This window comes from Schistocerca cancellata, chromosome 11 (assembly GCF_023864275.1).
Source record: "Schistocerca cancellata isolate TAMUIC-IGC-003103 chromosome 11, iqSchCanc2.1, whole genome shotgun sequence".
Classification (NCBI taxonomy): Eukaryota; Metazoa; Arthropoda; class Insecta; order Orthoptera; family Acrididae; genus Schistocerca; species Schistocerca cancellata.
In genome coordinates this window covers 143,483,636-143,498,048 of record NC_064636.1, presented here as the reverse complement: position 1 = coordinate 143,498,048, position 14,413 = coordinate 143,483,636, and the positions used below count along the sequence as shown (strand labels likewise).

The 14,413-nt window shown below is 45.3% G+C and overlaps 1 protein-coding gene across 1 annotated transcript in view; it reads right to left on the bottom strand.

The window, feature by feature from the left end:
- Nucleotides 1–14,124, bottom strand: part of LOC126108363 (uncharacterized) — a 56,475-nt gene extending 42,351 nt beyond the window's left edge. Inside the window, exon 1 of the mRNA XM_049913576.1 lies at nt 14,049–14,124. The gene's annotated coding sequence lies outside the window, so the exon portion shown is untranslated. The remainder of the gene's footprint in view (nt 1–14,048) is intronic.
- Between the last annotated feature and the right edge of the window lie 289 nt (nt 14,125–14,413).

Sequence of the window (14,413 nt, the reverse complement as noted above, 5' to 3'; positions counted from 1 at the left end):
CGTGTAGACGGGAAACAGTTTTACATTTATTGGGTAATGTATTCGAATTTCGCGAAGCCGGACACACGGCCGCTGTTTGCGAAACACGAAAATTTGGGCCGGTTCTGAACTCTAACCCGAATGCCGCACAAACTTCCACAGCTCACGTCAATCCGGGTTCGTAAAACGCGAAACCATTTGGTAATGTTTACCACAGGTGTAATCGTGAGAAGAGAGTGTCTGCATCTCTCAAGGGCACTGAAGTGTGATCCGGAGATGGGATTAACACGTACATTGCAAACATGGAGTTGAATTCATTTCACAACTACGTATCACTGTATTTCGATTTAGAATCTCGTTGAGTACACTGGAATATGCAATTGGAATTATCGTGCACTGGCGGAGACTAATGGGTTACGATTTCCCACAATACTGTTGTCACGGCGTAAATACGAGACCGGATGTATGGCTTGGCCCACTTTAGAAGTATGCTCTCTTCTTCATCAGCGGTAGGATTAGCTTCCGTTCTGTTTTGCAAAGACGTAGTTATATTTCTTGCACGAAAGGGCGTTTCTAAGGGAACCTGTAGTTTTCTTTCACTTCTGTTCCGAGCTCAGCAGCGAACTGCAATAGCGAGTGACGTCGGCACGAGAGTTTCCTGCAGCACATTCCTGTCTTCTGGTATCGCGAGATCTCAAAACGACGTCGTCCTTATACGTAAAACACAGCCGATAGCGGTAATTTCGAAATTTGTCTGTGCCCGTACCTCTTCAAACTGATGTCCACATATAAGTACCAAAACAAGGTATCACGTTTTTGTGAAAAAAGCTAACGCACTCCAGAGAACAAGACGGGCTGCATGCCGTGCAGACAAATATGGCCGCCGCCGATATGCGGCAGCCTGTGTCGGCAGCCTTTAGTGCGCACCGCGAATACGGCACGGCGCTGCTTTCAGCTGCAGGGACGATCTGTGTGCGCCTCACGCCGCCCTGCACGGCGCCTAGAGCAGCCACCAACGACGCTCTTAAAGCCAACTCCAGAAAATAAGCTGCTTATGTGTGAGCAGTAATGAAGAGGAGATGAGGTTATTGCAACATTTTCAACATTTCGCGGCCCTGGCAGCAACTGTATAAATATTAATTTGAAATTAACAACAGCCTCAGTTGCAATGTTTACCTAGGTTTCAGTTGGGATAACCCAGCCTCCTTCAGAATAAAAGGAACTACGATTTGTCCATACCGGGCAACGTCAGAAACTAAAAACTATAGTACAGAAATACGTCGCCACGTTGTAACAACTTATCCGGGAAACAAGCCACGGCCCCACTCCGCGACCGCAGTACGGCAGCAACGGACGTTGTGCTGGTACTGTCCACAGCCTCGAGAGCGCATGCGCGACACTGTGTGTTGACACTCGTACCAACGTGTACTCCTAAACTTAAAATTTTAGGAACAACCGCGTGCGGCTAACGAAACTGACGTACACGTTTTCCTGTAAGGACATTTGTAATAATTTGTTGGACGTCAAAAGTGAAGGGACCAATGCGTTTACTGTTTTAAGCCAACCTAGCATATGCGAGCTGAACATCGAACTTGACCGCATGGGGATAACTACGGGTTTGAAATACCAGATAATCTCAGATATTCAGCAAGACGGGAGTGCTAAAACATGTTGGCAACGGTATAATGATTACTCCCTACGATTATGGCGGATGCAATAACGGTTGATCACCTTCCTTCAAAAAAGTTTTTGCTCCGCAGCTGCAGCTGGTCGTTAAGGTTATTTTTTGTCATGTAGTACGTGAACTTCGCAATGCAAGAGCTTAGTATTATTCGGAGGGTTGGGTGCGTGAGCCGTTTGCACCAAGTGTTCAGCGAATGTCGAACCACGCTTGCCATCTGCAACTTTAGTAGGGATAGGCTCCTTGTATCTCGTTAGTAAGGCTCTTCCTGTTTGGCCGATGTAAAATTTCGGACAATTGCCGCATGCAATCTTGTTATCTCCAGATAATGACAATTTCGGCTTTTTTAAAGTGTGAATCAGGTTCTTCTCCAGCCTACTATTAGCAGGCAAAATTGTCTCTAACTCCGGGTTCTTTAGAAGACTCCCTATTTAATATGAAACTCTATCTATGAAGGAACTAACTTCTGGCATGATACCTAATGTGCAACTTTTAGTTCCATTATTATTTACTTTCCTGTCTTAGAGCCGTCTCTTCATTTCAAGCTCGTAACCGTTATTTCGCGCTGTTGTTTCAAGGGTTGCCAGTTCGTGTTCCAAGGCTTCTGCGGATAGGGGAATGGATATCGCTCTATGTATACTAGAGTGAAAAAGTGCCATTTTACGCGCCAGCGGGTGTGCAGAATCGGCAGGTATGACGTTCTCAGAAAACTTATGCTTCGTGGAGATGAAAACGTCATATTCAATGTGATCGTCTACTACAGATAACGTAAGATATAAATAGTTCAACGTCCTACTGGGTGACTCGTTTTCAAGACTAAAAATAATTTTCTCGTGGAGATCGTTAAACACTACCAGTATCTGATCTATGTCTTCTTGGGACGAGTCAATTAGCATGAGAATATCATCCACGTATCTTGCATTAACTTTATTTTCTCCGCTATCTCTAAATTACTAACAAAAAATTGAGATTCTATCACATTCATAAATACAGGGTGATTCAAAAAGAATACCACAACTTTAGGAATTTAAAACACTGCAACGACAAAAGGCAGAGCTAAGCACTATCTGTCGGCGAATTAAGGGAGCTATAAAGTTTCATTTAGTTGTACATTTGTTCGCTTGAGGCGCTGTTGACTAGGCGTCAGCGTCAGTTGATGCTAAGATGGCGACCGCTCAACAGAAAGCTTTTTGTGTTATTGAGTACGGCAGAAGTGAATCGACGACAGTTGTTCAGCGTGCATTTCGAAGGAAGTATGGCGTTAAACCTCCTGATAGGTGGTGTATTAAACGTTGGTATAAACAGTTTACAGAGAATGGGTGTTTGTGCAACGGGAAAAGTTCTGGACGGCCGAGAACGAGTGATGAAAATGTAGCACGCATCCAGCAAGCATTTGTTCGCAGCCCAGGAAAATCGACTCGCAGAGCTAGCAGAGAGCTGCAAATTCCACAACCAACTGTGTGGAGGGTCCTACGAAAAAGGTTAGTTATGAAACCCTATCGTCTGAAATTGGTTCAAGCACTGTCTGCAGCTGATAAGATTAAAAGAATCGATTTCTGTGATTTTATCCTTGCTCAAATGGAAACAGATGAACCTTGCTCAAATGGAAACAGATGAATCTTTCGTTTCAAAGATAGTGTTTAGTGATAAAGCAAATTTCCACACTAACGGGAAAGTCAATCGTCACAATTTCTGTATATGGGGCACTGAGAATCCGCGGGAAACAACTCAGTATGAACGTGACTCGCCTAAGGTGAACGTTTTCTGTGCCATTTCAGCCAATAAAGTTTTTGGTCCCTTTTTCTTCGAAGGTGCTACTGTAACTGGACTACAGTATCTGGAGATGTTAGAGAATTGGCTGTTCCCTCAGCTCGAACAAGAAGCACAACAATTCATATTTCAGCAGGATGGAGGGCCACCAAATTGGCATTTATCTGTCCGTAACTACCTGAACGTCAACTACCCGAGGCGATGGATCGGCCGCCAGGCAGCCCGTGACAGAGCACTTCATCACTGGCCTCCAAGAAGCCCTGATCTTACCCCCTGCGATTTTTTCTTATGGGGGTATGTTAAGGATATGGTGCTTCGGCCACCTCTCCCAGCCACCATTGATGATTTGAAACGAGAAATAACAGCAGCTATCCAAACTGTTACGCCTGATATGCTACAGAGAGTGTGGAACGAGTTGGAGTATCGGGTTGATATTGCTCGAGTGTCTGGAGGGGGCCATATTGAACATCTCTGAACTTGTTTTTGAGTGAAAAAAAACCTTTTTAAATACTCTTTGTAATGATGTACAACAGAAGGTTATATTATGTTTCTTTCATAAAATACACATTTTTAAAGTTGTGGTATTCTTTTTGAATCACCCTGTATATCGGAAAGAATCCCTGCTAGAGGGCTACCCATTGCTAACCCGTACGGTTGTGAGTAAATTTTGCCATTAAAACAAAAATAACTATTTCAAAACAATGAGCAGGAGATTCATGAGCACATCGATTTCAATATCTGACAATTTCTTATGGAAGTGTAAGTCCGATCTACAGGTACGTTGGTACGGAGGCTGGAAACATCAAAGGAAGCCAGCTTGGATGTGGCATGGAAGATTACATTATTAAGTTTATTTACCATTCGACAGAGTTTCTGAAAGTAATTTTTCTGGAAAGCGAAGTTGTCCTTAATTTTGTAATGTAGACAGACAGCCAGCTTGTGGTACGTACTATTTGTACTGTCCACGATAGGACGTATCGGATGGAAGTTTTTGTGAACTTTGAACTGACTCAGTATGGGCGGCTTCGGGTTCATATTCAGGAGTCATTTGTTTAGAAACATTCCTATTAATTTATTAGTTTTCTGCAAACCTGTTCTTTTTCTCTTTATGTAACGCTTGAGTAGGATCTGATTCGATGGAAGTAATGCCATTTTGATCGAAAAATGCCTGTTTTTTCTATGTATTCCGCTTTGGAAGCTATAATTAACGAGTTCCCGTTATCGGCTTGCGTAATTAGGGCGCCATTATTCTCCAGTTTACGATTAATACTTTTCACGGGTCTATAACGTAATGCCTTGATTGAGCGACAGATCATTCATTTTCTAAGATTTTACAGGATTATTAGCCAAACCGCGTTTGAACATTCTTTGGCGTTTTGGTACACTCCAAACCTAATTTAACGCATACTATGAAATTGTCTACCACGTGTGGTTCTTTAATCGCAGGTGCGATATGGAATTTCAGCGCTTTGGACAGTAACTGGGTCTTAGCTGTTGAAAAGATTATAGAAGTTTTATTAATAACACGTTCACAGAACGTGGGTGTGAAACCTGTATTATTGGAACATCCTTGTTGGTTACCTCTGATAACACCGTTGGACAAATTTGACAGTTTTTTCGCATGCCTTGCAGAGATTTCTTCTTTCTGTTTGGCAATGACATCAGTGGCCTGTGCCCAAAAATAATCTATTTGATAATTGGAAGACTTCGAATAGTGCATGAATATTTCAAGATACAACAAATAAGTTTTCTCGTTTAATTAATCTCTTTGTATGCAATTCCACAACCACAATTCTGTTATTGAGGATATGAGCTATGAACTTCTTTTTGAAAGTAGGCGATTTGTAATATAATTTTCCTAAATAATTGCGAGTACTAGCATGGCCATTTCATTTATTAACAAGTGTAAACAGAATGACGTGACCCCAAAGTTTGTCAGCGGATATTCCATGCCGCAAAACACAATCGTTCTTTCCGTTGAACGGACAGCACGGCTCTTATCAGAGACCCATCTGAGAAGAAATTCCCATGTTCTAGGTCAAAATGCGAGTAGATTTTTGTTTTGTAGAACACCTTCACATCCCCCCCCCCCCCTCGGCGCCCCCCCCCCCTCCACAGAGACAAAACGCGACGTTGTTAAGGCGGTAATGAACGGAAGAATTTCGAAACACTGACTACTCCTAGCAGGAAAGAGATGTGGTGAGCCCCACACAGCGTATCCCAGACCGACTCGTGTTCACGGTCGGTGCAGCAGTGTCCGCAGTCCGTGTTTAGCGTCCCAGGTTCGATTCCCGGCGGAGTCGCTAATTTCCTTCTCTCGGGGTCAAGGTGTTTGCGCCGCTCCCGTAACTTCGGGTCATCTCTACTGCCGAGCAGGTCGGCCGAGTCGCGTGAAACGGGACGGCTTTCTCCTACCGGCCGAGCAACCCCGGGTGCAAATCTCCCGGCCAACACCGCCACCTCAGTCTGTTTCCATGGTTCTGCAGCTCAGTCGGCAAAAACTAAACCCTTGTAGGACCACTCTAATATGTGTGTGTGTGTGTGTGTGTGTGTGTGTGTGTGTGTGTGTGTGTATATCCGCGCCAATCGACCATCAATCAACTTTTACGATATCTATACCGGAACGCAAAATTTATACAATTACTGTTGCCAAATTACGCCAACATTTTAACTTCTGTATCATTTTAACAGGCTGAAGGAAACGTTCTTCTGCCTGAAAACGTCCTGTGGTGTACACATTTTTTACGCCCCCAATGTTTTCCGACTCAGCGTGAAACATCGCTTTCAAACGATATGAAGCACACAAAATGCACCGTCATGAATGTACCTGTATACCCTCATGTGCATAATCGTAATACGTTACAGTGCTCTTTTCCAACACACTTCTTGTGTATCAATCAAATGTAAACATAAAGCACCACAAAATTAATATCGTGATGGGGCATGTAGTGTAACTAAGTAACCACCTACCGATCCAAACCTGAGACGACTTTGCGGAATGTGGTGGTGGGTACTTTGTTCACCGAAGCCGTTCTTCGCTGCGCCGTGACGTCAGTCTCACTGCTGCCGCCGTCGCCCCCCTCCCCCCCCCCCCCCCCCCCGCACCGTGCTCGCAGCAGCCGGTTTCCAGCAGCCTCGCCGCGTGACGTCACCCGCTGACCCTGGACTGGCGACCCGCACTTATCTGCACTGCGCGGACGCCCGCTTCCTGCCCACAAAGCGCTGTTCCGCCGGGCCAGCGCGTCTCCTCGAAGCTTCCAGGCTTGCAGCGAAATCACGACGACGACGAGAACAATACAGAAACTGCGGCCAATAAAGACGCCTTACCGAGGATCACTCTACCCACGCGCCATTCGTGGGCGGAAGAGGAACCTAAATTTTTCCGTCTGTTCCCTTGTGCTGCGCCGAGTACGATGGTCGGAACTTATTTTGTGGCGGCTGTTTTTTGCAGTAACCCTTATATATTTGCGCTGGTCACTTTCAACAGTTCCCAGTAAGTGGCTGTTGTCTGCGCTCTGATTCGTAGGTGCAGAAGAGACTGACCGGTCGCCGTATTCGGTTTTATACTACCGGACCACTGGTGCCACATTTAGTGGCTTTGTATTGAACCAAGAGCAAGGAAAAAATCCCTCGAAATCTCGTAGTTACAGGTACGAATTCTTACAAATGGCTCTGAGCACTATGGGACTCAACATCTTAGGTCATAAGTCCCCTAGAACTTAGAACTACTTAAACCTAACTAACCTAGAACATCACACACACCCATGCCCGAGGCAGGATTCGAACCTGCGACCGTAGCAGTCCCGCGGTTCCGGACTGCAGCGCCAGAACCGCTAGACCACCGCGGCCGGCCACGAATTCTTACAATATTACCGCGCAGAATATCGCTATATGACGTCATCCCCGCAAGCTGCACTTTCTTTAGGTTCAAATACCAAGTTTAATTTCTGACGCTTCAAACTAAGCACAGTAAGAAACTAACTACAGTAGGGTCCGCACTGTGGATCACCACACAAAAACTGTCAACAGTTCACGCCATAGTTGTTTTGTTTAGTCATGTCTCGAATATTTCGGTCGAGAAAAGTCACGCTAATAAATCTTTGCGTGAGTTTATAAAAAACTGCACCGTAATCATGCAATGAATATATTTTTAAAGCACCTACATGAAAGAGGCTACAAAGATGGTAGTAATTCTCTTTTAGCCAATTTAGAGACTAACCGTCCATAGATATAATTTTCATGTTTTATGTCCATCTAGGTGGTAACGATTAATTCGCATATTTTTATGTAAATAAGTAAAAAAGAGGAAATAATTTGTACACGTAATAAGTGTAAAGAAATATGCAATACTAATTTCTGTAAAAGAAAAAAAAAGAGAAACAGCTGTTTGAAACTGACAGATAAGGGGACTGAAATCCCTGACTTGCCGGCCGTCCTGTTTCCTTGGAGTTGGCAAAATTCACACGACAGAAGAAAGAAGGCATGAAGGTCGGGGGCATATTTAGATAAACAGTAAGGAGAACGATATTTGGTATCAGCAGATTTGCTCAAGTATTACGCATTTTAATCGTCAATAAACGAGAGACGGAATTATTCGTGAGTGGTAACGAAAACTCATCGTATCAGCTGTGCAACTCAGAGATAAGCAAAGGTCCTGCAGTGGTTTAGAGAACGTTACTTCACCTACTGTGGCATTTCGTAACTTGTAATCGCAATTTTATGTACGGAAAGGAACGGCGCTTCAGTGATACTGCAAGTGAACTAAGGGTAGGTAGGGCGTGAATTACAAGTTAATGAACAGCAACACTGACAGCTCACCATACACTAGGTATTTACGCGTTAGAAAGCCCTTGTGTATAAATTTCTCAGCATTATTTTGAAAGAAGAATAAAGCCATTGATGCAGTGGTTTTCCGTACTTGGCTCTCCACATAACGAACTTCTACATCCAATTTTAGAATTCAAACACTTACACTCGACTTATTAACGATACCTGCGTCTTTGTATACGTCAGTTACACGCGGAACTGCATCGGTTACATGTACGTACATAATTAAATTGTGTACCACAGAGGAGTAATATGGGTTCAATAGAAGTAGGCATATACCCATCATTTACGTACATTGTCTTTCGCTGTTTGCGGAAAGATTCCCGACACTAAGGTACTCAGTGTATGTACTGGGATTAAAGTCAGCACGTGAAGTGCAACCAAGCGTGTTCATGAAGTACCAGATTCTGTGAATTAAATATTAGGCGCTGCAGTGATTAATTGTAAAGGCACAGAAGTACTTTGATGGTTAACATTTCGCGGGTGTTCCTGGAAGCACATTACGTGTACAGATATTATGTACGTTACTGAAATAATTCGTAAATGCAATGTTGTCAACCAGACTGACTAAGAATTTAAACAATTCTTGGCCTTGTGTAAAATGAGCAAGGGGATCTACATCATGAGTTGGGCTGCTCAGCACCGTACTGGTGCAGAAACTAAGGACGACGGGTAAAAGGCGAGACAGAGGGCTATCATCAACGATTCACTCGTTTTCAGAATTCGAATTTTTCCGAAGTATTAAGTGTACGAATATGATTGCATGCCATTACGAATTCAGCGCCTTGCCAAAATGCCGACAAGGCAAGACTTTTCATGTGTTGGAACATGCGAGGTATTTGACCAAATGTGGCAGCTGCAGAAAACCGTGTAAGGGGTGGGGGGGGGGGGGGGGGCGGAACGAGATTTTTGTACGCAGTCCACACAAGTCAACAGCACGCAGAAGCCACGAACTCTGAACACCGCAGCAAAGTGTGTGGAAGACAGTGCGTCGGCGGTTACACTCCAAACCGTACCGTCCGGATCCCTTACAACAATTAAAAGCGGACTGTTACGGCCGGCGCCTTCAGATTTGCGACACATTGCAGGGATCAATTGAGGATGGAGATTTCGCCCCCACGCTGATATTCAGCGACAAAGCAATTAACACTTTTCTGAAAAAGTTTATCTCCGCAATGTGAGAGTGTGCTGTACTGAAAAACCTCACGTGATTTCGGCGCATGAAGGAGATTCGCCGAGGGTTAATGTATCCTGTGCAGTGTGACAGGCGAAGCTGAATGGGCCGTTTCAATACTGTGAGGCAACTGTGGCGGGTACATCTTAGCTCGATATGTTGCAGTTGTGGTTGTTTCGACTACTCATTCCTTCAGGGAGCATCGATGTTTGTTGCTACCTAAACGACGAAATTTGGCATCGCTGGATTGGCCGTAGGCGGTTAACGCAAGTACTGATCAGCTTGCAAAAGCACTTAACAATGGATGTTTGAAAATCTGAAACTGGTCACGGGTTTGTGTGATTAAACTGTGTGTGTCGTAATTGCGGTTGTCTCCTATATTTAAGTCATAATGTTTATAATTCTACTACAGCCCTGTTTCTCTAAATGTTTATTTTCGAAAATCTAGCGATTAAAATAGGGTTTCATTGCACTGTGGCTGCCTCAAATGAACTTGAAATATTAGCAGAAGGCCACTCGATCACTGATTACACAAAATAGAGGCCATACTGGATGTTACCGAGAACTCGCGTCACAGGTATGTATGCACGACGATCTTCAGAGCCATTTTGTTTCTTTTCAGACCACTCGGCCAATGGGCTTGCGAAAATTTGAAATGGCGCGAAACACAGGAACGTAACCGTGAGACGCAGTACAAAAAACAGACAAAAAAAAACCGCGGACGGGAGAGGGCGGTCTGCGCTCGTCCGGAGAGTGGGGTCTGCCGCTGTCTGCCGTGCTCACGTGTCGGCTGGCCGGCCGGCCGCACAGGTGTGGACCTGACCTGCCCCCACACCGGGGGCAAGCGGCGCCCAGCACTGAACCTGCCGATTCCAACTGCGTCACCAAAACGGACATAGAACACTCTTCGAAATCTAACATGCGTGAAATACGTGCCACACAAAAATTGTTACTGTAGCATTCCATTTCTTTGGCTCCGCTGAGTGACAACCATACTGTAACCTGACAACCTGTACCAGAACTCTGGCTAAGCAACAGATCACTTCTCCACAACCCACTTTACAAAAAATATAGCAGCCACGCGTTCTGTTGTATCCGTCAGTGTGTGTGACGTCACGCAGCACACCATTACGCCACGGGTCAATGTCGACGGCCGCTATCAGCAGCTGCGAGCTGCTCCAGTTTAGGCAGCCGCCTGTACTGGAAATACGGGTACTTGCAGAGCCTTGATGCTTTGAGAAAAGTTAAACGCACGACGGAAGTCTGAGAAAACTGCAGATTTTTTTAACTGATTAACTACTGAATGGTGTGTCACCAAATGGACCACCAAGGTGACAGCGAAATTTTCGCGAACCGTTTTCTTTCTTCATCTGAGACACTGAAGTACCGGGTGCTCATAAGTAAAATGCAGCTACTGACCGAAGTCCACTGTGGACTGTGAGTATGGTAAGGCAGCGAAACACTGTAGACGTGCTAATGCGTAAACGCGAAACCAGTTGGCGCCGGAGGAAATCAATTCCAATGTTGGTCAGCAGGTGCGAATCTGTCACTGTGCAACACCTCGCGGAAGTCTCCGGTGCTCACACTGAACAAGTTCTGCAAGTGGCGGTTAACAATATCGACATTCTGCCTTCCTCACTTGTTTGTCCCTTCCTGTCCACATTCCGTCCCCAATGCATTAGATATGGGAACATTTCTTTCCAGTGTAAATCGGTTCCACAAGGGCGCATTAGCATACCAAGTTTCGCCGCCATACAGCAGTTACAGCCCACGATGGACCTCTGTGAGTGGCTCAACTTCAGACTGCAAACACCCAGTGGTAGGGCACGGTTATTCCTGCACGCAGGTTACCCTCAGCCACGTGTCAGGGCGACACCTCGCCACCGTCTCCACGTTGAGTCACGTTTACTGCCGGCCCAACTATCATGTGAGACTCCACACTGTGAAATTTTATGCAGCTATCACATTTTACTGGTGGACAGAACACCCAATGAATTTAAAGCACCCGGAAACACTGTACACATTCCCAAGTCACCAGTGACCTTACTCCCTTATTATTGGATTATCTGTGTGTGAGCTAAAGAGCTGATTCCACACACTCGCGATTAAATGGCGGCCTTCTTAGGAAACTGTTTTGGCTGCCGCTACTGTTCATCCGTGAACGCCACACTATTCTACAATTCAGCAAATCTTATCTCGCTACACACGACACGTTTTGAACAGGACTTTCATACGGCGTGCATCAATTGCGTTGTACATTTTCTGAAAGGCGAGTATAAATACGAAAACCACCACACATAGTTCCACGTCACGAAAGTGAAGGGCATTTAGAGAACCGATTCCGGGTTACTTATTATACATAAAATTCGCGCAACTTTTATCAAATCATCCTGCCCCTCACGTGTGACGACAGTCACTTTTCCGTGACGTCAGGCGTTCTTTGCTGGCAGTGGATGAGGGGGAGCACAATGAACAGTCGTCTTGATCTACCTGTTTGCGAAGTTAAAATTGTCAATTTCATAGTTTTGATAGTGAAATTTGCGTTTTACGTCGATGTGCAGTCTACCTGATACACGACATTTCTCAACTTTTCAAGACAGGTCATATTCAGTACTTTGTCACGCCCAAGTGTCGGTAAAAGTGACGTCAGTGGCCACCCACGATTCCGAAACTGTGACTTACCATCAATAACGCGTAAGGCTTCTGTAACAGTATCTGGCTAAACGAAATAATGTTTGCTGTATGTTTCTGTCAAACATAATTAGCAAATGCCCCCACAAATGTTATAATTCTGACGTGATTCAGCCCTCTGACGGAAACTAACAACAAATCTACCTCGATTCTCGCAACTGTTGCACTGGAAATGGCACAAATTAAATCTAGATTCTGCCGCCGTTACACGCTGCACATAGAAATCTACACTGCACTTCAATCGTGTAATTTGAACGTCAAATAAAGAAGCTGGTAAGTGACGGCGTCAGAATCACCGACATTCATTCCTCCCTCACATAATATACGACTGAAGCGCAGGCCGCACAGAACACGGCGCGCCTCACAGATGGCTGACGCGTTGCTTTGTCCACACACCGGGCTCTCTCATCATCAGGCAAATAGTAACACGAGAACAGCCAAACAAAGCGATGCAGCGTTGTAGAGTGCTAAAAAAAACTTCATCAGCAAATCACAAACGAGGAGACGTGACGTGACAGAGCGATAAAAAATACGAAATGTTTATTTCGTGAAGCACAAACATTACGATAAATTCTCAAGAATTTGCCAACTACTACGCAAATGGTCGCCTCTTTGTAATGAAGATGTTGGTGAAAGCTACAGATCGCTCGTTCACCACAACATTAATTCCAGAAAATTGTAAAAATACTAAAATGAACGCGACTGCTGCGTCTCATCGCCACAAGCGTGTCGGCGTGACGCCACGAGTTGTGATTCGCGAATGGATTTCAGGATCCGCAACGCCCACGCACGAAACAGCTTCCTATGTCTCATTACTTTGCAGACGAGTTTACGTGTGTAACATCTGACGTTAAGCATGTAAGCGAGATAAAGTTTAGAAACGGTTTGAAATTGTTCTTAATGTGTGTTCGAAAGCAAGTGCTCATTCTGAAATATTGGGTAAACACAGTCTGCTTAATTTGCGCTGCTTTATAAAGAAAATCCCGTTTATCGCGCGTCTAAATTTTTGACACGTCATGTCTACTGATGTGTGGGCCGTACGACGATGTAATTTTTGCAGATACCCTACGGGGTGTGGCGATACTGTCTGTAAACTACGTCGGGAATAGCTAGGTACTGATAGACTACAACGATACGTCTGATGCCTAAGTTGACTCCATGAACAGCGACAACGTGGCCGGGGGAGGGGGGGGGGGGGGTAGCGGAAAAATCTCTCCAGTTCTCGTAGTCTTGCGTGCAGTTTCTTGGAAGTCGGTAACTGCCCTCATTCTGAAATACTGGCTGACTAAAGGTCCGCGTATTTCGGCGCCCTTAGTCACGCTACCTCGCGACGCGCAATGTTTCCAACTGCGGTACTTCTCTTACTGTGTGACAACCGCAATTTAAGATTATACCTCTGAATGAGTACATCTTGACAACATTTTAGATGTCTGAATTCGGCCACATTACGCGAAACATTAAAAAATAAATTTCTGCCACGCCTGCAAGTAGCTACACGCCTTGTCGCACTAAAACTCGCTTACTGCAAAGTTCTGCGTTTGATGGATTTCGTAAACTTGCGTCCTACGAACATAATCAAGAACGCGAGATTTTCATTTTAAATGCCTGTTGTACGTGAATTCCGTGGAAATCTACACTGGCACATCGAAACACTAGCCGACTGAATGTGGCGTTATTTTCCATTCGTTCCACGTTCTTCTCGCTCAAGTTTTCATAGACTGGAGCAAGGCCGTAAGTAACGACCTATAAATCACTGAACACTCAAGACGGTAACTTAACACACTGTTAGCCACCGACTTTGTTCGTAGCGGTCGTAATTTTTCAAAGTAAGACAAAGTATTAGACAAGAGCAGTAAGTGAGTTACGCGACAAAAACCACACAAAAGCGTGCAGAACACCCGCCGCTCCCATAGATTCCTGCCTTACCTTTCTGAGGTATTCCCGTGCAGACACAAGACACACAAGCTCTTGTCTGGGCAGGCAGGACAACGTGGCACGCCGCTTCCCTCCAGGCTGCTGCGTCACAACTGGGCCGCACAGACAGCCGGCTGCCCCCCCCCCCAAGCGCTGACGTCACGGGGCGGCGTTGCAGGCGAGGGAACGGCTGCAGCAGGGCGTCTACGTCTGTGTCGGCACTGCCGGACCGCCTGCGTCCCATCCACGCCACAGTCAGTTATCTCGAACCGCGCTATACAGCTGCCAACACACACCCCCTTCGCCTGGCGCCCCAAAAACCGGATTTCGTCAACCGATTTCCCAGAACCGCTTTTGGTCAACGCAAAGTTGGAACA